The sequence below is a fragment of the Dermacentor albipictus genome, chromosome 2, assembly GCF_038994185.2.
Source record: "Dermacentor albipictus isolate Rhodes 1998 colony chromosome 2, USDA_Dalb.pri_finalv2, whole genome shotgun sequence".
Lineage (NCBI taxonomy): Eukaryota > Metazoa > Arthropoda > Arachnida > Ixodida > Ixodidae > Dermacentor > Dermacentor albipictus.
The window spans coordinates 50,007,371-50,020,041 of NC_091822.1; the positions used below are offsets into that span (position 1 = coordinate 50,007,371).

A 12,671-nucleotide genomic window follows, 5' to 3' on the forward strand; every position below is an offset into this window, starting at 1 on the left:
TAGACGGAGGCCGTATTGTCTAAAATGTTGCATTTTATTGTCCATTCGTATTGCACTTTGTAATTGGCTCAAACGTGACTCATACAGCTGCTTTATTGATGAGATTGGCGACGCGACGCGCCGGCTGATACAAAAAATACAATAAAAAGATAAGTCGATCGTTGCAAAACACCAGCCCACAGAGGCCGAACCGTCTTTGTTGCATCGAACCGTCTTTGTTGCCATCGAAATGCGGCCGCCGCGGCCGGGATTCGATCCCGCGACCTCGTGCTCAGCAGCCCAACACCATAGCCACTGAGCAACCACGGCGGGTTTTCCTTTCTAGAGAACTCTGTTCCACTGCTCGAGTCCTGTTTTCTCTGCTTCGCCGCTTATTTGATTGATGATACTGTAAATTCTGACAGTTTTCACCGTGGACTTTTCCACGCTTTGACGCCAAATAAATGTACACTAATGACATGAAAAAAAATAAACAAACGGGAAAACGCACACGCCTACAATTATGAGTGCTTACCGTCAGCGCGCTTGAATCAATGAGCAGTGTAGTGGACGCAGCAAGACATTTCCTACGGTGTGCGCACAGGTATTCCTGCAACGAAAACAAACAAGCGAAGAAAACAGTGGAACTGGCACTGTAAATACGAATAAATGAAACACCTATAGGTGCACTTGTTATAAGGATACAGAAATTGTGAGCATGTACAATATCATTGTCACGATCATCATCGACTTCTTATGTCCACTGCAGTAGCCCCGAAGGACTCTTACAGCGATTACTCTGTCTTGCGCTAACTTATTCCAGCTTGCGCTTCCAAATTTCATAATTTCATCACCCTGCCTAGTTCTGTGCCATCTTCGACTGCGCTTCCTTTCCCTTGGCACCCATTCTGTAACTCTATAATGTCCAACCGGTTATCTACACTACGCATTACATGGCCTGCTCAGCTCTCTTTTTTCTCCTAATGTCAACAATAATATCGGCGATATACGTTTGCTCTCTGATCCACACCGCTTTCTTCCTGTCTTTAACTTAACGCCTATGATTTTTTGTTTGATCAATCTTTGCGCGGTCCTTAGCCTGTTCCAGAGCATATGGCGCTCTTACATATGGCGCAAGAACGTGCAGGTTATCAAAGAAGTACAACTTACGCATACTCTAAATTGATATCTACGAATAAATGAATAGGCGAATGGACAAATGATCGAACTTACATATAAAAAGCAAGAACAAAAGTCATATAGGAATCAATATTCAGAAACGTACCGTTGAGAAATCTAATAAATCTTTCGAAGCTCCGGTTTGCGCTTGGCGATGATTCCGTGCTCCCAGCACTTTTCTGGAAGTAAAAGGAGAATTACAAACGCCATTCAGCCTTGCTCCCCTGCAACGTATACTCTCTCCATTGTTTCCTTCTCAGATAGCTGTCAGCGCTGAGCCTATGCATTGCCGTGCAAGCTATAGACAGGAAGTAAGCCTGACGCGCGTTGGAACGAACCGCGTGTGCATATTCCATGGTGTCGCCGCTTGCCACAACCCGGCGGCGATGGGTCATGGAAATGTGCGTGCGTTGCGGTTATCTACAGTTTATCAGAGGCTTGCAAGGAGGCATTGCTGCGCTAAGTGTTCCAACAACTGCCGGCGTTGCCAGTGGACACACGCGACGCACTGCCCAGATGTCGCCGAATGCGAGTGCTAAATTTTTACGCCACCTATGGTACAGCTCCGTGAAGCTCCAACTGAAAGTTGAAGCAGCCGAATTGGCTTACCTCTTCAGCCCAGCCGGCTTTCCCTTCCGCCTTCGACCTTAGCCCCTGTCGAGTCTACCACCAACGCCTCTACAGACAGTGATTTGTAATCGGTTTTGCTCGCTGCAGCTTCGATATTTCCAACCTTGCTGGGCAATCGAAGCTGCAACATCCTGCTTGGCCAACAAATAAGCTGCAGTTGGCTTAAGAAGGGCGGTTCCTCGAGCGCAAAGAAAACGCTGACCACGATATACGGCTTTCGTAAGTACCTAAGTAGTGCTTGAAGTCACGTATGCACGGATGGCTTCCTAGTGCAAGTACGGACGACAATATTTCCCACTCAATGCTTGCGTTATTGTCGGATAACTTCAAGCTGGCTTTGCATATCTGGTCTATGTCAACTCTACCAAATATACCATTCCGCTACTTAGAGGTCCGTGTAAAGGGCGCGAGCGGCTCAATCTGCGCAGTCTTAGTCACTAAATAACAATATAAAACGTATGGAAAGATTACGGATGCTGATACTTTGGTTAAGTCGTGCTTGTTTGTATCAGATTCAGCCAGCAGTGTTTTGTGGTGCAGTGTCGGTGAACCCGATCGTTGCAAAAGATTGCCATGACAGGAACCAATGAACGAACGTCTCTAACGATGGGGCATAGTGGGCGTTGTTGGTCTCTAGTGTGAGTTTGCACGTGCTAGAAGGCCCTGTAACCCATTGGTCTTGTTGTCAAACGCAGTTGGGTGATTCCACGAGAAATCAACACGGGTCCAAATTTTCATATTTGAGATTTCATTGAGAATTTTATATTTTATGCGCATATCACTAGGCAGCATCAAAGTGAACGTGGCTTCTTGGCCAAATGAATATTTTAGGAGGAAAAAAAATAGCGAGATTCTTCAGTGTGGAGGTGCCTATTTAATGCACAACGCATTTTCACAAATTCACAACGATGTGAAATACATTATGTTACAGCTACAAAGAATAAATTCTTGTGCGTAAAACCTAGACGTAAAGAAGGGTCAGCTAGCACTGTTTCAGGCTTCCGTGCAAAACTGAAGTGTTTTTAAAGATTGCTTAATTTGCTACAATCTTCAAAAGTTGCTATATTTACGATTTGTTATGAACTAAACCAATATATGTAGCCTTTTGAAATATACTGGACTGCGAGAACATAACATATTCAACGATTGTGCTGAATATTCTTGATGTGTCATGAACTACCATTTCTACAATTCGCCTCAAATTTGAAGTTTTGACAAAAATGAACGCTATTTAAAATGAAAATAAAAAAAGCATCGTAAATTTTTCTCAAAATCTCGTAAATTATTCACAGGCACATAAAAAAGAATATTTAAAAAAACATGTTGCATTATTTTGTTTGTAACAACAATACAGGTGGTAGAAATGAGAGCTTTGCCAGAATGCAGCAATATGCTGAGGAAAAGGAACATCGGGGTAAAAAGAGCGTGCATGAGGCTCTGATTTGCCTAAACTTGACCGTAATGGTGACGTAAAGCCAGTTTTGACCTTATAATAAATACTTCTACAAAAAAGTGCGTTCTGTGCACTACTTATTCGCTTGAATGGGTATAGCGAAGCGTCAGCATAACCATTACGTGCTCATTTTATTGAACAGCAAGTGCTTGCGCATTTCAGCGTAGATAATTTGTGCCCTCTGTTAATGCAGGGTTTTTATTTCCTTGTGTGCTACAGAATTAACAGTTAACTCTGTATAAATGTACACAGGTAACAGAATGTACGGCAGGTAAATGCCTCTAAACATGTTGTACTGGTCATTACATGAACGTCATTATACAACCTAAGAGGCGGTGGTGGGAGTGGCGATGGTGTTGGTTAAGACAGGGTTAGCTGGCAGATAGTTCCAGCGATTGCTTATTTACCGCGTCTGAAGAAAAAGAAAAAAAAAGGAACTGTTAGAATACTATATAATCAAAAGTTCCCAGTCCCTAAGGATCCCCACTTGTCGGAAAGTTCACAGTTTCTTAGAAAAGCTGGAATGGAACACGAGACTTCCTCTTTCAGATACTTGGGTCTTTTGCGAAACGTTACCTGGTCCACGCCCTCTTGAGGAAATTGCCTTCTACGCAAAGCCTCAAGTAGAGATTTATTTCTTCATTGACGTATTGGCAGGACCAGATGAACTCTCGGCCAAACTTGCTGGTATACAATGTATGGGATAGTTGAAGCACCACTGACGAATGCTAAACGATAATAGCGTGCTGAGAACACGTCCTAAGTTTACGAAGCGCTGCAGTACTGGCAGCTCTTTCCACATTTTTCTATAGGACCAGCTGATCCAGAGGGGCAGATCACGCAGTCCTAATGGAGCGAATCCAATACACAATGGCACAGTTGCTTGCCTGTTGACTTACTGACCTGTCAGTGCACACTTGATGATGATCCGCACATGCCGCATGGAGGCAGGGAGAGGGCACAAGGAACTTCGAGCATACCCGTTGTATACGCTCAGAAAGGCTTGATCCTTTTCCAATTACCTGCAGCAGTGCGAGACACTAATACAACGCGATCGAAATTGATGGCGTCAGGCTCGCTTAACCAAATGTGCCATAACCGTATGCCCGGAACACGTGGCAAAGATTTCCACTGGTTCCTTTTCAGGCGGCGAAAGTTCTCTACTTGATCCACATCTGCATAGAGCAGTTTTACGTTTTTCAGCATTGCGGCCATCTGCGCCATCATTTCAGAGGCTGACCTAATGAATGTAGTGCTGTCTGCTCCGAGATTGTACAGCGAGGCTTGGTGCTTTACTAAGCCACCAACACCATCGCAAGCATTTTTGCCGTGTCCTGTGACCGAAAAAAGCCACTTTGTTGACGCGTGCTCCTTCTGTGACAGCTGCTAAAGCTGACACTTGTTTCTGAAATGGCTACTGGCGCCGTCAGACACGTATGTAGCATGTTTGCCAAGCTGAAGTTCTTCCTTCATGCACTCAAATATTTTTTCCACTGCAAAGCAAGCGTGTGCAGCACCATGACATACGTCATCACTTAGAACCACAAAACATTGAGTGGATCCGCTACTTGTCACGACACACGTAAATAGCGAGACCTGTTTTTCTGCCAATGGTATGATTGTACGTCGTTCGGCACAACAGCTGTCCAATTCTCTGCAAATTCAAAGACACCGGATCCATGCTGTTGATTCCGTTTGGCGTCCTGTATTGCTGATGCTTGAATGCCCTCATATAATCATGGGTGATCCACTTGACATGCCATGCACCAAGCTCCTGGAGAAAGGTAGTAGCCTGTGCTGTCTTTTTGATGAGGTCACCATTTTCCCATACCGCATTGTTTACCTCTGTCTCTTCAGGGATTCCCACAGTTGTAGTAGTAAAAGCATCCTCATTTGCACAATAATCACAATCGCCCAGGAAAGAATCGGTCGTGGGCGAAGTGCAAAGACATAGTTCTTTGAGATGGGTAATTGTGCAGGCACCTTCAGTGAGCTCTTCTAGCGCGGAAACACACTGTGTGGCGTTGGCGCAATACAGGCAAAGGTACACTTCTTGTTGTGGAGCAAGAAGAACCCATTTCGGCCAGAGAGAATAAAGCTTTGAGAGCCTAATAGATGTATCCAGATTGGCTTTATTAAAGAGCCCATATGTCTCCCGTAACGAGCGGGTCATGAACCTCTTGGCAGCATACTGTTTGTTTCCATGAATCGAACCAGATACTACGTCCTTTTTGTTGGGACTCTGCCGTGCACATCCATGCTCGTCTTTGGTATAATATTCCACAGCGGTCTAAACGTCTGTTGGGTTCAACGGTGTTTTCTCAGGTGCGTCTGGTGCTGACCATATTCCACGTTTCTCGCACCGACGTCGGGATTTGTATCTCATGTAGGCTGACAAATTTGGAATGAGAGCTTGAACTTTTCGGTGCTCCAGCTGGCTTCGCAGTAGAGTCAACAAGCGCATTCGCTTTTGGTACGAAGAGCACATGTCATAGGTTTCTATAAATTTGGCGAACCATTCGGTGCACATGGCGCATTTGGTACCTGAGGGATCCAAATGGCGCTTGCACTATACGAAGTAAGATTTGGACCATGCAGTGCCACCGAGTTGATTTTGCTTTAGCAGCGGGCGAAAGTTCCTTCATCGCGAATCCGACTTCTTTTGATGAACGTGAGGCAACGTTTCAAGTGGCACTTCTTTCTACCTCCCAGTATGTCTTCTTCCAGTAAGAATTCATCGCCTCCCGTGGAATCACTTCCCATTCTTCTACACTCTATCAACTCGATCACAAGAGACGATTTTTACAGCAGCCGCATCTGAAAGCGTGAACAAAATATGGGCGCCAGTGATGGCCGAGGAGAGGCATGACTCCATGAATTTATGTCGGAAATTCAGACATTTTAGAACGGCGTTGTTGAAATAATTATAGTTTACGAAAACTGCCTTTATGTTGCAATTACGGTCAAGTTTAGGCAAGTCAGAGCCTTCTGCACACTCTTTTTACCCCGATGTTCCTTTTCCTTAGCACCTTGCTGCATTCTGGCATAGCTCAAATTTCTACCACCTGTATTGTGATTGCAAACAAAATAATGCAACATGTTTTTTAATATTCTTTTCCATGTGCCTGTGCATAGTTGCTTAAGAGAGTGTGATAAAAATTTACGATGTCTTTTTTTATTTTCATTTTTAAATAGCGTTCATTTTTGTCAAAACTTCAAATTTGAGGCGAATTGTAGAAATGGTAATTTGTGATACAGCAAGAATACTCAGCACAATTGTTGAATAGGTTAAGGTCTCGCAGTCCAACAAATTTCGAAAGGCTACATATATTGCTTTAGTTGATAAAAAATTGTAAATATAGCAACTTTTGAGGATTGTAGCAAATTAAGCGATTTTTTTAAAACACCCGTTTTGCTCGGGAGCCTGAAACAGTGCGAGCGGACCCTTCTTTACGCCTAGGTTTTACACACAAGAATGTATTCTTTGTAGCTATAACATAAAGTATTTCACATCGTTGTGAATTAGTGAAAATGCCTTGTGCAAAAAATAGGCACCTCCACATTGAAGAATCTCGTTATTTTTTTCCTCCTAAGATATTCATTTAGCAAAGAAGCCATGTTCACTTTAGCGCTACCTAGTGATATGCGCATAAAATCTAAAATATTCATTGAAATCTAAAATATGAAAATTTTGACCCCTGTTGATCTCTCGTGGAATCTCCCAGTTATGTTGGAAGGAGCTGACCATCACAAGGGCGCTGAAAATTAACGTCATGTACCACTTTTCTGTTCATTTCTGCTCATTTCTTTTCACAGAGCCAGGAATCGCGGTGCTACTGAATAAAGAATTCAGGGGAGATTAATTGTTTCAGTCAGTATGCTACAGCTCGAGAAAAGTCACGATAACCCTCTATCCATATTTTCTCTGCTACTGTTTTCGTGTTGAATGCAGATATTACCTTGATATTAGGTTGTCCTTTGTTTACTGCACGACTTCAGCCTTTCCATGAGCTAGACGTAACCTACCTTCCCATGACTATACATCTAAACAAACAAACAAACAAACAAACAAACAAACAAACAAACAAACAAACAAAAAGTCTATAGCGTTCTAGGCAACCGTCATGTCAGCCGTACAGGATGCGGTCATCAGAATGTGTTCTTATTAATCTATATGCCGATCTCGCGTCTACCATGAGTGAATGGTCGGACAGATACAAGCGTCATCCCTAGTGTGAAGCAGTACGGCTTCGAAATTAGTTACTTAGCTTATATAAATCGTGCATACCCCCTCCCCCCCCCCCCCCTAAAGAATGCGATCTCAAGTGCACTTGCGCACTGCGTGTAGTCTAAAATTTTGATCCCGCTCAATTTCACATGTTCGTCGTGCAGGTGTGGAACAATCCGCAGTAGCCCGGAACCTAATAAGTAACGTGTGCGTCACTGTATTATCCCTAGCTCGCAATTTAAGCTACGAAAATTCCCCACATCTCACCATCAAGCGCGCGCGCGCAGCTATAGAGGAATTGACAAATGCTGGTTTTCAGCGCTAACGCAGATATATCATCTACGCTGCGCCACTTTCCCGCAGTAAGAGATCCTTTATACGGTGCCAACTCTAACGGACAATCTCCTCATCACTGCAAGCGCACACAGCTTGCCAAGCTCGTGCGAAATGGATGCACAACAGCAAAAGAAACACAATGTCCTCAGCGAGCAGTGGGTAGACTTGGCCAATCCCCCAGATGGGGTGCGTGCCAGTATATCACAAGGATCTACATCTACATCTAGTCGCGCTGCTGTTCCTTGCGCCCGCCAGGACTAACTTGCTTTTCACGCTGGGAGCTGCTCTTTCGCGCACCCCTCGAGGATTGCCCTGCCATCGCGTGCCTCTGTCGTGCGTTCTTCTGTCCTCACTGGCGTCGTTCCGTGCGGCTTTCGAGTGCGCAGCTGCAGGCCCTTATCAAGATTGCCACTGCCTTTTTTTCTTTACGTTGCCGCCGGGCAGCGGCCGCTTCAAAGAGACCGTGCAGTCAATGGCCTCCGAGAGGCAGCGTAATATGTTGCGACAGAATGGAAATCAGGCGCGCGTGAGAAGAAAAAGAAAAAAAAGCGAGGACAATTCCGCGCGCCGTCGTGGCTTTTAAGGACACGAGAGGGCAGGGCTGATGCCGCAATTACGCGGCGTAATTCCTCGCTTCGTCGTCCTGAGCCTCACACCACGTTAGTTAACAATGGATACGGAGTGCACGTTAAAGTTCGCGCACTTTCGCTCATGCCATTCACACGCACATCGCTGTACATCAAAACAGGAGGTTGACAGCGAGCCTTTCTGGCTAGAACGAAACGTGAGGTTACTGCTAATTGGAGATCGTAAGCAGCCGCGTACGTCGGTGATTGTCGTAACGCTTGTAACCAGGGCAAACCATTCGACGTCGCCGCGCCAAACCATCTACCCGACGACGAAGCACGCGTGCTGGAGGGCGAAAACACAGAGTCGATACGTGGCCTGTTTCGAGGCGGCTCGGGGAATGTCGTGAAGAGAAAAAAAATAAAAGTACGCCGACACAGAAAACAAGTCCACGCAGCGACATCGAAACGGATAGACGGTATGCGTCGGGCCGAGAGCGTTACATTGCCATTGGTTTCTTCACGCCATTGGAAACACGCCCAACGGAGAATTATCGCGACCAGCTTGCGGGACCAAACGGAAAGCTGGCGCTGCCTACGCTTGGTTCAGCTTCGGCGTTTCCGGCGAGCGTGGACGAAGAATTACGAAATATCGAGTCATTAATGAAACCGACGAAAAAAAAGAAAAGAAGAAAGCAGCACGTGCCCTGTCCGCGTTTTCTGCCACCATCTCGCACAGCCGAGGTGGCGCAGTCGGTGACCGGTGCACGCTAAGAGCATTATTGTTGGTGCCTTGAACCCATCTCTGGTGACGCTGCTGCTACTAATGTCAACTTACGCGAGTGACACAACTCCTGCGCCACGCCTGAGGGACCGGCTAAACACTTGCTGAGCGTGAACGGATTAGTGAAGAAAGGGCAATTCAATGGCTTCCGGGAGATGTCCGAGGGCGTGAGTACTTTTACTAAACTTCTCTGTTATCTTTCTTAATTTTTTTTTTGCCGGTGCTCATTTTCATGCAGAATTTTGACCTGCCGCATAGGAGTACCCAAATAAAAACGTTCACAGGATTCTTATGTAGGGATCGAAAGAGTGACATGCAAAACTGTCCATAGGTCAACGCGAGTAATTGTCTATGTTTAGCTGTACTTGCCTTCGTCGAACTTTATCTCGTGTATTTTGGTGATGCTTGTCCTTTCAGACCGTGCGGTCTCTCCGCGTCTGCGTAGAAACAGGTGTGCATAGGGCTGTAATGGTATAGGCCACCTAGCGATTATATTGGCTTTTTGACGTTTCACACGTTGGCTTCCGCAACGTTTGCCCGCCACCCGTATCGCGTTGACAAGTGCTCTAGCTTCCACAGAGAGAGAGAGAGAGAGAGAGAGAGAGAGAGAGGTCAAAGGAAGGGAAAGGTAGGCAAGGTAACCAGAATTATAAGCCCGCTTTGCTATCCTGCAGTGAGGAAGAGGGGAGGTGTATGCCCCGCGGCTTATTGACTATGTGCTCTTCGTAGTCCACATGTGTACTCCTCATACTCTCGTTGAAACTGACATGCTCGTGAGACCTGTATGTTGCAAAACACTACAAGACTTCACTACCCTTCAGGTTTCGCGTTTAGATACGCGACACGCCGCACGATGGTCGAACAAAGGCAACTAATAGAGCTAATCGCCGAACTCGAGAAATGATCAGGGAGTGTTTCGAGGCGTGGTTTGACAGAGATATACAGAAACGCGTTCCGACTGCCATGCAGCAGAAAGACAAAATGCGAAAGCGTAGCAAGAGACTTGTATGAGTGCGTAGCAAGTAGGGTGAGATCATCATGCTTGTCTTCCTTCCGTGAATTTTCGTAGTCAGGAGGCGTGAGCCTTTTATTGCGATTAGAGCTACGCGCGCGCTCGTGAGTGTGTATGTGTGTTTGCCAGAATAAATGCGCCTATCAGGCACGTACCCAGGGAGGGGGGTCGCAGGCCTCCCCCCCCCCTTAAAAGAATTAAGCGGCAACGCCTTCCCTCTGCCCGCGCACGCCACCACTACTCACAGAGATTCCTGAAGCATTGCCAAATCAACGTTGAGATTTGACAGCTATTCGGTGGCAAAAAAATTGCTGCCTTTATCACTTATTTTGGATGGCGGTAGTTATCGGCATCTGCTGGATTGTGAAGGCTAGTTTCCTCATCGATTCGCCCACGCGATTAACTCAAGATACATTTAGTTGGCACCGTCTGTTCAAAGGTCACGCGCATCGTTGTTGCTTCGTTAGTTCAACCTTCTTCGTTTAGACGGATCCAGGGACAAGGAAATGGATTCGGTTCGTGGTCAGCTAGTCTATACTGCTCGGGGAACTAGTTGTGGCGTGAGAAAATGCCAGTTGTGTTTAACTTTTCCTTTTGCTTCGTTATTTTTTTGAGTGACGGCTCGTGGCGACGCTGGCAGATCCTCGGAAGCATATGCCCGCGATATGGGTTAGGTAAGCTGGAAAATCCATCATCATCAAACCTGCCGTAACCATTAAACCCATAAGCAATATGACTGTCACCCGTTACCTCATCTGGTCTTTTCCTAATTGTAAAGCACTTTTCGTGTAAAATTGGCACCTGAAAACAAGAGACCCAAGGAGTTGAGAATTCAACCGATCTGCTGAGGGAGCGAGCCAAGGCAACAGCCTAACTGAAAGAAAGAGCGAAAACTAACAAATTTAACCGTTTTTTATGAAAATAATTACGGATCAACGTCTTTTTATTTAAAAATGAAGTAGAAATAAACGCCGCTGGAAATGGAGAAATATTCCGTGTGTTTTGAAAGACACCCGCAGTGGTTGCTCAGTGGCTATGGTGCTGAGCTGCTGGGCACGAGGTCGCGGGATCGAATCCGGGCCACGGCGGCCGCATTTCGACGGGGGCGAAATGCGAAAACACCTGTGTGCTTAGATTTAGGTGCACGTTAAAGAACCCCAGGTGGTCAAAATTTACGGAGTGCTCCACTACGGCGTGCCTCATGATCAGAAAGCGGTTTTGGCACGTAAAACCCCAAATATTATTATTATTTTGAATGACGCTTCTGCATTTATCAGACGAGCCCCTGACGTAGGCACTTCTCTGCTTTGTTTATGTAGGTGCTTTTCTAACCATCCCCGGTGGGCGCAGTACGTCTAGAACCGCAGCGTCCTGTGCTCTACGGGGTTGCACGCGACTGGCGGCCACGCATCGTTACGTAACTTCCCAAATAACAATACGAATCTGCTTTGGCACCTAACTTGGTATAGCAGTAAACGAGGAATCCAGAATAACTGTGATTGTTCCGCAAATATATATTTCTCTATAATTCCTCCGGAGCTACATCAAGAAACGCTGCTACTGTAGTATACAACTTAAGTCAGCAGTGAAGCCCCGCGCACGGCGTCATAACCGCCAGCCCCTGCTGTACCTCCGCACCCCCTCCCCCCCCCCCCTACCCACCCGAGGTTGCAAACAATTTCTACTTGAAATTTTTTCCTGTTACCCAAATAAGGCTGTGACCACAGAAAGAAAATTATTAGCGCGTAATTCTATACGTATTCCCTCGCCTAAGATAGTGAAACGATGAAAGCCTAATTCTTTATGATACTGAAATGAAATGCTTCTTTAGCTGCAACTATTTATTTTCACCTTTCACACCAGTTGGCAGCGAAGTTTCTTAGCAAAATGGGTTCAGCACTGAAATGGACTGTACCGCAGACTTTTGAAGAGTGAAATGCTCAGACTCCATACAATTTGTCCATGTCTGTTGCACACCTCATTGCTTCAGCCGATCGATGAAAAGACACTCGAAGAACAGCAGACGCTTCGGGGGTATCAAGTACGACGTCATTTTGAAAAGGCCGCATGATGACGATTTTGTTTGCTTCTGTGATTGCCTGGCGGAGTAGCACAATCCCGCGCAGCCCTTGTGCCTTGGTTGCCAGCTGCTGTTTTTTAAAGTCGTTATTCTAGCATAGTAATCCTTATTTCATACTTTTGCTTGTTTACGTGTTCTCAGCAGTGTTCTTCCGGCACTTCTTTCCTACGCGAGTCCGTTTAACGTGGTTCCTTCTTTGCCAAGTAAAGGAGAGGTGTATCCCACAGGCTTACCTGTAAAATACACCTTATTTCATATCATTTGTGTGGGTTTACGCGTCTTTATAGCTAATGGCGGGTGTTATTCCCATTTGTGCTAGTAATGGTACCCCACCCCTTCATTTCCATAGAAAAGTTACCTTGGGTTGGGGGGCTCCGCCCCCCCCCCCCCAGAAAAGAAATTCCGGATACGTGCCTGGTGCCTA

The 12,671-nt window shown here is 45.8% G+C and overlaps 1 protein-coding gene and 1 long non-coding RNA gene across 5 annotated transcripts in view; one reads left to right on the top strand and one right to left on the bottom strand.

The window, feature by feature from the left end:
• LOC135904272 (monocarboxylate transporter 9-like) overlaps positions 1 to 12,671 on the top strand; it is a 78,862-nt gene that overhangs the window by 40,757 nt on the left and 25,434 nt on the right. The window contains exon 1 of one of the 3 annotated variants that reach the window (XM_065434897.1): positions 8,956 to 9,322. The exons of the other annotated variants lie outside the window; for them this stretch is intronic. The gene's annotated coding sequence lies outside the window, so the exon portion shown is untranslated. Of the gene's footprint in view, positions 1 to 8,955; positions 9,323 to 12,671 lie in introns of those variants that run through there. 3 annotated transcript variants of the gene reach the window in all.
• Positions 1 to 12,671, bottom strand: part of LOC135904273 (uncharacterized) — a 111,373-nt gene that overhangs the window by 5,116 nt on the left and 93,586 nt on the right. For both annotated transcript variants that reach the window (XR_010565075.1, XR_010565074.1), the window contains exons 3-4: positions 1,265 to 1,337; positions 515 to 589 (exon numbers count right to left, since the gene is read on the bottom strand). This is a non-coding gene — a long non-coding RNA (uncharacterized lncRNA). The remainder of the gene's footprint in view (positions 1 to 514; positions 590 to 1,264; positions 1,338 to 12,671) is intronic.